Here is a 9,918-nt window from a genome sequence, read left to right on the forward strand (position 1 = left end):
GAATGAAAATAATTTTATAAGGCAAATTGTACAAATTATGAACTAAAATTTTCCCCTAGATTCGCTGATCAAGTTTAATTCACACAAGGGAAATATCAGCAAATATGAGTATTTTATAATTCTATTGAAATCCCCTTTAGCTATTTAATTAAAGAAAAGTAGAACTATGTGGAGATAAACACAATGACATTATATGCCTAGGGTTCTCCTGAGGGCACTGAAGTCTTATCTTTAGAACGCAAATTGTAGCCATTAGAATTCTGTGAAAAATGAACCAATAGTAACTAAAAGTTCAGATGTGAGAGATGTGAGAAATGAGTGAATTGAACAATATTTAACCAGGCCAACAAACCCCAATGCTTAATTGCCAGTGTATTGTTCTATTAACAATGAGTCAAAGATTCATCATGCAAATAAACCCCTGTAAAATGAGGCCACATCTGTTAATGATGATTTGATAACCTGCCATATTAAAACCATTTTCTCTAATTTCAAGTTATTTCAGGGAGCCTAAATTTAATGGAAGGAAAAATTGGTATCTCACACATGCTCCACATCTCTAAACTATTGAAATTACACACAGGAGCATTTACAAAGTTTGGTTTTAAAAGTGCAAAATGACACAGTAGAGAAAATGCACTCTTTTAAAGACATGACTAGGGCTTATAAAATAGAAAATGAAGAGACAACCTGGTGCTTTATTTTTCAGGTCCACAAAAAGGAATTTAGAAAAGAACATATATTTTTCAAGTCACCTAATGAACCCATTAGGGAAGCCTGGCATGCTGCTGTTCATGGGGGTCACAAAGAGTCAGACATTACTGGGCGACTGAACAATAACAAATGAACCCAGTCACTTCCTTTTACACACGTTTTCACTGAGGCTAATGGAGTCACAAAACCACAAGGATATCAGAAATCTAATGGCACTCTTGGGATTAATCTTAACCTTCTGAGAACTTTACAGGTATGTTTCCACTGGGTCATGTAACCTCAAAAGCTGAGAAAAATCTACATATGCTATTGTTTATATCTGTACTTTCTTTTTCAGTTGAATATCGTGATATATCATGTTCACCTTCCTTCAGACCCCCTAGGTTGGTTCTCATTAGTTCAGTACAGTTCAGTTCAGTTGCTCAGTTCTGTCCAACACTTTGCAACCTCCTGAACCACAGCAAGTCAGGCCTCCCTGTCCATCACCAACTCACAGTTCAACCAAACACATGTCCATTGAGTCCGTGATGCCATCCAACCGTCTCATCCTCTGTCATCCCCTTCTCCTCCTGCCCTCAATCTTTCCCAGCATCAGAGTCTTTTAAAATGAGTCAGCTCTTCGCATCAAGTGGCCAAAGTATTGGAGTTTCAGCTTCAAAATCAGTCCTACCAATGAACACCCAGGACTGATCTCCTTTAGGATGGACTGGTTGGATCTTCTTGCAGTTCAAGGGACTCTCAAGAGTCTTCTCTAACACCACAGTTCAAAACCATCAATTATTTGGCATTCAGCTTTCTTTATAGTCTAACTCTCACATCCATACATGACCACTGGAAAAACCATAGCCTTGACTAGACGGTTGGGCAAGCAATGTCTGTGCTTTTTAATATGCTATCTAGGTTGGTCATAACTTTCCTTCCAAGGAGTAAACATCCTTTAATTTCATAGCTGCAATCACCATCTGCAGTGATTTTGGAGCCCAGAAAAATAAAGTCTGACACTGTTTCCACTATTTCCCCATCTATTTGCCATGAAGTGATGGGACCAGATGCCATGATCTTCGTTTTCTGAATGTTGAGCTTTAACCCAACTTTTTCACTCTCCTCTTTCACTTTCATCAAGAGGCTCTTTAGTTTTTCTTCACTTTCTGCCATAAGGGTGGTGCCATCTGCATATCTGAGGTGATTGATATTTCTCCCAGCAGTCTTGATTACAGCTTGTGCTTCTTCCAGCCCAGTGTTTCTCATGATGTACTCTGCATATGAGTTAAATAATCAGGGTGACAATATACAGCCTTGATGTACTCCTTTTCCTATTTGGAACCTGTCAGTTGTTCCATGTCCATTCTAACTGTTGCTTCCTGACCTGCATATAGATTTCTCAAGAGGCAGGTCAGGTGGTCTGGTATTCCCATCTCTTTCAGAATTTTCTACAGTTTATTGTGATCCACACAGTCAAAGGCTTTGGCATAGTCAATAAAGAAAAAATAGATGTTTTCCTGGAACTCTTTTGCTTTTTCCATGATCGAGCGGATGTTGGCAATTTGATCTCTGGTTCCTCTGCCGTTTCTAAAACCAGCTTGAACATCTGGAGGTTCACGGTTCACATATTGCTGAAGCCTGGCTTGGAGAATTTTGAGCATTACTTTACTAGTGTGTGAGATGAGTGCAACTATATGGTAGTTTGAGCATTCTTTGGCATTGCCTTTCTTTGGGACTGGAATGAAAACTAACCTTTGCCAGTCCTGTGGCCACTGCTGAGTTTTCCAAGTTTGCTGGCACATTGAGTGCAGCACTTTCACAGCATCATCTTTCAGGATTTGAAATAACTCAACTGGAATTCCATCACCTCCACTAGCTTTGTTCGTAGTGATGCTTCCTAAGGAGCACTTGACTTCACATTCCAGGATGTCTGGCTCTAGGTGAGTAATCACACTATCGTGATTATCTGGGTCATGAAAATCTTTAGAAGCAATTCATGAGATCTTCATCCTCATGAAGAACAATATTACAAAATTTCAAATTCTCATTCTGTTATTTAAACTCTGACATGTCTGTGAAAATTATATAATTAAGACTTCCTTCAGTGGTTTCAAAAATATTTTTCAAGACCATGTTAATGTAATCAATGTATGATTAACAAATATCCAAAAATACTGACAATGCAAGACAAAGCGTTAACATGGCAAGATGCAAAATTATCAAATGAGTGAAATTATTTCATTTATCTGGGTCCTTGTGTTTAAAATCACTAAGGTGGACTAGATGTTTTCTAACATTCCCTTGGCACATCAGTTGGTTCACATTTACCCTGTACATTAATCGTTTAATGAGAGCAGTGCTAACTTTGTTTACCAGGTTTGCTGACATTGAGCTATCATATATTTCATAATATTACATGTTCTTCCTGCTGTTTATTTCCATTTCCTTTATAATTCAAAGTAAAGTAAGAAAAAAGTGAAATAAAAATAGATTCAGCTTACTGTTAAAGTGGATTACCAAGCAATGAAAATCAATTTAGCTTCTATTACAAATAGCAACAAACATCCACACATTTTTCTGAATTTAACTTTTCTGAGAGAAAATCAGGTTTTCAGAAAATTGCTGCTGCCACAGATATAATCCATTTTTTAATTTGACTCTCACATATATATTCGTGGGAAGTAAAGTTTACCCCTTGGAAAAATACAAGTTATATTCACTCGTGTGTTGCTTCGGAAACCCGAGTTTGATGCAAAAATCTATTGTAACAAAACTTACGTTGTTGCATTAACACTCTGTGTCTTAGTCACTGCTGAGCATAAATGAAAAACTAAATTTTTGATTATTTATGATAAAAGTAGAAAATCATCCTCAGTAAAAGAACCAAGTTACTCATTAGATGACATGTGGTGGTGGTTTAGTCACTAAGTCATGTCCAACTCTTGCAACCCCATGGACTGTAGCTAGCCAGGCTCCTCTACCCATGGAATTCTCCAGGCAAGAATACTGGAGTGGGTCACCGTTTCCTCCTCCAAATAGATGACATGCTTCAGATAGAACTGGATGGTTCTGTTTTTCTGACTACTGTGTAGTTTTAGTAAAAGTCTTATTGTGTACTTCTTTAGAATAATTTTAAAAGACAAAAACATTTTTAATATCTTGGTGGAATAGTAGTATCTTTTGAAGATTTTAATTCAATCTTCTAAAATACTTGGTCAGCACTATTAGTATCATAGATTTTGTTAAAGCAAATCATATTAATGACAGCACTTAATGCACTAGTGCATCAGATGGCAATTATATTATCAGGCAAACAAGATTATGGCAAAATTCTGCTAAAAAAAAAGACTAATATTTTCTTAAGTTTCCCAATAAAAGTATTCCTTGTCAGATTCCGGCTGCTGTATATGTGTGTAAGGGGACGACAGAGGATGAGATGGCTGGATGGCATCACTGACTCGATGGACCTGAGTCTGAGTGAACTCCGGGAGTTGGTGATAGACAGGGAGGCCTGGCATGCTGCGGTTCATGAGGTTGCAAAGAGTCGGACAGGACTGAGTGACTGATCTGATCTGATCTGATATATGTATTCATACTATATATATGTGTGTGTGTATATATATATATATGTATTTTCTTTTTTTATTAGATTATGCCATTTGCCTAAATTTTTAGCTTTATTGAGATATAATTGAAATATGACATTATATGATTTTAAGATGTATTATGTAAGGATTTGATTTATGTATATATTGTGAAATGATTACCAGAAAAGGCTTAGTTAACACATCAATTAGTTCACATAATTACAAGTTTTTTTTTGGAAGTGAAAACCTTTAAGATCTATTCCTTTAGCAATTTCCAAATTTACAATTCAGTATTGTTAACTATCAGCGAAGGCAATGGCACCCCACTCTAATACTCTTGCCTGGAAAATCCCATGGATGGAGGAGCCTGGTAGGCTTCAGTCCATGGGGTCGCTAAGAGTCGGACACAACTGAGCAACTTCACTTTCACTTTTTACTTACATGCACTGGAGAAGGAAATGGCAACCCACTCCAGTGTTCTTGCCTGGAGAATCCCAGGGACGGCGGAGGCTGGTGGGCTGCCGTCTCTGGGGTCGCACAGAGTCGGACATGATTGAAGCGACTTAGCAGCAGCAGCAGCAGCATTGTTAACTATGGTCATCTTGTTCTACATTATATCCTATGACAAATACATATTAAAAATGGAAGTTCATAATCTTTGACCATCTTCATTTATATCCCCCACTGGAGGAATGAATCATTATCTTAAGAACAGAGAAGTAGATGAAACAGATTTACGTAGACTAGAAATTTTCAAGAGAATCAATTTTGTATTCTCATTCTTCCTGCTCAAATTTTTTTCTTTCTTTTTGGGCTAATTTTGACTAGAAAAATGCAAGTCTTTCTTAGTAAAATTATGGGATCTATAGTTATATTACAACAAAAAAAAATAAACATATTGCTAGATCTAGCCAGTTTGAGGAGATGATATAGTTAAAAAAATAAAGACATGTAGAAAATATCTCCACTGTTCCAAACTAGATTTACTATCATGTTAGTCATAATTTTCAATTCACAAACAATCTTTTTATAAAGTATATTCTGTTCATTTTTCAACTACTCTCAGATATCTGATATGCTCTTTATAATTATTTTATTGGCTTTCTCATAGGGATTAAACCAACTTTTAATTGTTTATTGCTTTTTAAGAATTTGAAAAGTTTCACTCTAAGCACTCATTCATTTTTGACTCTATGACCCCAGGAGTCTGGACTGTAGCCTGCCCAACTCCTCTGTCCGTGGGATTTCCCAGGCAAGAATATTGGAGTAGGTTGCCGTGACTTCCTCCAGGGGATCTTTCCAAACCAGGGATCAGATTCACATCTCTTGCTTCTCCTGCATTGGTAGACTGATTCTTTTCATCAGTGCCACCTGGGAAGCTTCATGACTTTAGTTCAGTGGTTCTCAAAGTGTGATTCCCCCAAGGAGGTAGGAACAGAATTAGAAACCCAAATTCTTAGGGTCTACCCAGACAAACTGAATCAGAAACTCTGGGAAAGGGGCCAGCAATATGTACTTTAGCAAATTTTCCTGGTGATTCTGATGTATGTTAACATTTAATAATTTCACAATTATTCACAAAATTCACAAATTATTGTTTAATTACATAAATAATTCATCCATACAAACCAAAAATACTTTGAGAAAAAATATGGGAATGTTTATGAAATTTAGACCTCATTTAGCTTAATACTTTGATAAAATTAGGGAAAAAGGAAAACAATTATTTGTGCTGATACTTACATTGGGAAACAAAGCTTATTCAGCTCAAGAGCACCTCAAAAATAATTTAATGGTAATAAGGTTATCAGTAGACAAAATAAGTAAATTGAATTGTAAAATACCCACAAGTTATGAAGGAGTGAGACAAGATTAAGCAAGGAAATGGAAAAGACTTTATGTTAGTGTGCTGCTGCTAAGTCACTTCTGTCGTGTCCGACTCTGTGCGACCCCATAGACGGCAGCCCACTAGCCTCCCCCATCCCTGGGATTCTCCAGGCAAGAACACTGGAGTGGGTTGCCATTTCCTTCTCCAATGCATGAAAATGAAAAGTGAAAGTGAAGTCACTCAGTCATATCTGACTCTTAGCGACCCCATGGACTGAAGCCTACCAGGCTCCTCCATCCATGGGATTTTCCAGGCAAGAGTACTGGAGTAGGGTGCCATTGCCTTCTCCTATGTTAGTGTAGTTCTACAGGAAAATACACACAAGAGGGAAGTCAGGTTTCCCTCCAGTCCTGGTAGGAGTTCATGCTTAAATAATTCATAGCATAAGAGTAAGACTTGGATTTGAAAGAGAGAGGCCATTTAAAGATCTTCATATAAAATGATGGACTTTCAATACATTTTTGCCATTGTTTAGCCCATAAAGCTAGTAGGAAGGCATCCCTCATCATATATGTCATATGTGTCTATTCATCTAAACACTAAGCTAATGCCACAATTGATAAACATATTATAATTCTTCCTGATCTCATGTATCATTTTATTATGTTCCTATTATAACTTTTCCTTAGTCCAGTAAGGAATTTTTCTTCTGTACTTCTTTCCCCTAATACTCCATGAAGTACAAAATATATGTTTTAATCATCTATTCCTCCAATTCCAGCACAGTGTTTGAGATTTTATTGTTCAGTCACTCAGTCATGTCCGACTCTTTGTGACCCCATGGACTGCATCATGCCAGTCTTCCCTGTCCTTCACCATCTCCTGGAGCTTGCTCAAACTCATGCCCATTGAATTTGTGATGCCATCCAACCATTTTGCCCTCTGTCATCCCCTTCTCCTCCTGCCTTCATTCTTTCCCAGCATCAGGGTCTTTTCCAATGAGTTGGCTTTTTGCATCAAGTGGCCAAAGTATTGGAGCTTCAGCTTCATCATTAGTCCTTCCAATGAATATTCATGGTTGATTTCCTCTGGGATTGACTGGTTTGATCTCCTTGCAGATTTATATGGTCTTTAATATTTCTTCAATGAAAGTAGGAAGAGCAAAGTAGGCATTTACAAACCAGATGATTCAGAGCCTGTGTCTCTACAGCTCTCAAGTGAGGACAAAAAAGATGGAAATAACCATTATCAATTCAAGGTCTGTAAATTTATAGGATTTAGTCCATTTCATAGTGACCACGGAACTTAGAGTTACAAGTCAAAAGAGTGATCCCTGGCAGAAAATGTAAGCAACATAGGATTCAGTTCAGTTCAGTCACTCAGTCGTGTCCGACTCTTTGCGACCCCATGAATTGCAGCACGACAGGCCACCCTGTCCATCACCAACTCCTGGAGTTCACTCAGACTCACGTCCATCGAGTCAGTGATGCCATCCAGCCATCTCATCCTCTGCCGTCCCCTTCTCCTCCTGCCCCCAATCCCTCCCAGCATCAGAGTATTTTCCAATGAGTCAACTCTTCGAATGAGGTGGCCAAAGTACTAGAGTTTCAGCTTTAGCATCATTCCTTCCAAAGAAATCCCAGGGCTGATCTCCTTCAGAATGGACTGATTGGATCTCCTTGCAGTCCAAGGGACTCTCAAGAGTCTTCTCCAACACCACAGTTCAAAAGCATCAGTTCTTCGGTGCTCAGCCTTCTTCACAGTCCAACTCTCACATCCATACATGACCACAGGAAAAATCATAGCCTTGACTAGACGAACCTTTGTTGGCCAAGTAATGTCTTTGCTTTTGGATATGCTATCTAGGTTGGTCATAACTTTCCTTCCAAGGAGTAAGCGTCTTTTCATTTCATGGCTTCAGTTACCATCTGCAGTGATTTTGGAGCCCAAAAAAATAAAGTCTGACACTGTTTCCCCATCTATTTCCCATGAAGTGATGGGACCAGATGCCATGATCTTCGTTTTCTGAATGTTGAGCTTTCAGCCAACTTTTTCACCCTCCACTTTCACTTTCATCAAGAGACTTTTTAGTTCCTCTTCACTTTCTGCCATAAGGGTGGTGTCGTCTGCATATCTGAGGTTATGGATATTTCTCCAGGCAGTCTTGATTCCAGCTTGTGTTTCTTCCTGTCCAGCGTTTCTCATGATGTACTCTGCATATAAGTTAAATAAGCAAGGTGACAATATACAGACTTGACGTACTCCTTTTCCTATTTGGAACCAGTCTGTTGTTCCATGTCCAGTTCTAACTGTCGCTTCTTGACCTGCAAACAGATTTCTCTTGCATACAGATTTCTCAAGAGGCAGGTCAGGTGGTCTGGTATTCCCATCTCTTTCAGAATTTTCCACAGTTTACTGTGACCCACATAGTCAAAGACTTTGACATTGTCAGTAAAGCAGAAATAGATGTTTTTCTGGAACTCTCTTGCTTTTTCCATGATCCAGCAGATGTTGGCAATTTGATCTCTGGTTCCTCTGCCTTTTCTAAAACCAGCTTGAACATCTGGAAGTTCATGGTTCACGTATTGCTGAAGCCTGGCTTGGAGAATTTTGAGCATTACTTTACTAGCATGTGAGATGAGTGCAATTGTGCGGTAGTTTGAGCATTCTTTGGCATTACGTTTCTTTGGGATTGGAATGAAAACTGACCTTTTCCAGTCCTGTGGCCACTGCTGAGTTTTCCAAATTTGCTGGCATATTGAGTGCAGCACTTTCACAGCATCTTCTTTCAGGATTTGAAATAGCTCAACTGGAATTCCATCACCTCCACGAGCTTTGTTCGTAGTGATGCTTTCTAAGGCCCACTTGACTTCACATTCCAGGATGTCTGGCTCTAGGTCAGTGATCACATCATTGTGATTATCTGGGTCGTGAAGATCTTTTTTGTACAGTTCTTCTGTGTATTCTTGCCATCTCTTCTTAATATCGTCTGCTTCTGTTAGGTCCATACAATTTCTGTCCTTTATCGAGCCCATCTTTACATGAAATGTTCCCTTGGTATCTCTGATTTTCTTGAAGAGATCCCTAGTCTTTCCCATTCTGTTGTTTTCCTCTATTTCTTTGCATTGATCGCTGAAGAAGGCTTTCTTATCTCTTCTTGCTATTCTTTGGAACTCTGCATTCAGATGCTTATATCTTTCCTTTTCTCCTTTGCTTTTTGCTTCTCTTCTTTTCACAGCTATTTGTAAGGCCTCCCCAGACAGCCATTTTGCTTTTTTGCATTTCTTTTCCATGGGGATGGTCTTGATCCCTGTCTCCTGTACAATGTCACGAACTTTATTCCATAGTTCATCAGGCATTCTATCTATCAGATTTAGGCCCTTAAATCTATTTCTCACTTCCACTGTATAATCATAAGGGATTTGATTTAGGTCATACCTGAATGGTCTAGTGGTTTTCCCTACTTTCTTCAATTTAAGTCAGAATTTGGCAATAAGGAGTTCATGATCTGAGCCACAGTCAGTTCCCGGTCTTGTTTTTGCTGACTGTATAGAGCTTCTCCATCTTTGGCTACAGAGAATATAATCAATCTGATTTCGGTGTTGACCATCTGGTGATGTCCATGTATAGAGTCTTCTCTTGTGTTGTTGGAAGAGGATTAGGTATAGATATTTAATAGGATAAACATAGGATTCGGTATAGATATTTAAATGTATGCATATGAGTATTAAGCACACATACATGCACATACATATTGATATTTCTAGCTCTCCTTTCTTCTTATGACTACTCTAACTGAAGTCATAA

Source organism: Bubalus bubalis, chromosome 5, assembly GCF_019923935.1.
Source record: "Bubalus bubalis isolate 160015118507 breed Murrah chromosome 5, NDDB_SH_1, whole genome shotgun sequence".
NCBI classification, from domain to species: Eukaryota; Metazoa; Chordata; class Mammalia; order Artiodactyla; family Bovidae; genus Bubalus; species Bubalus bubalis.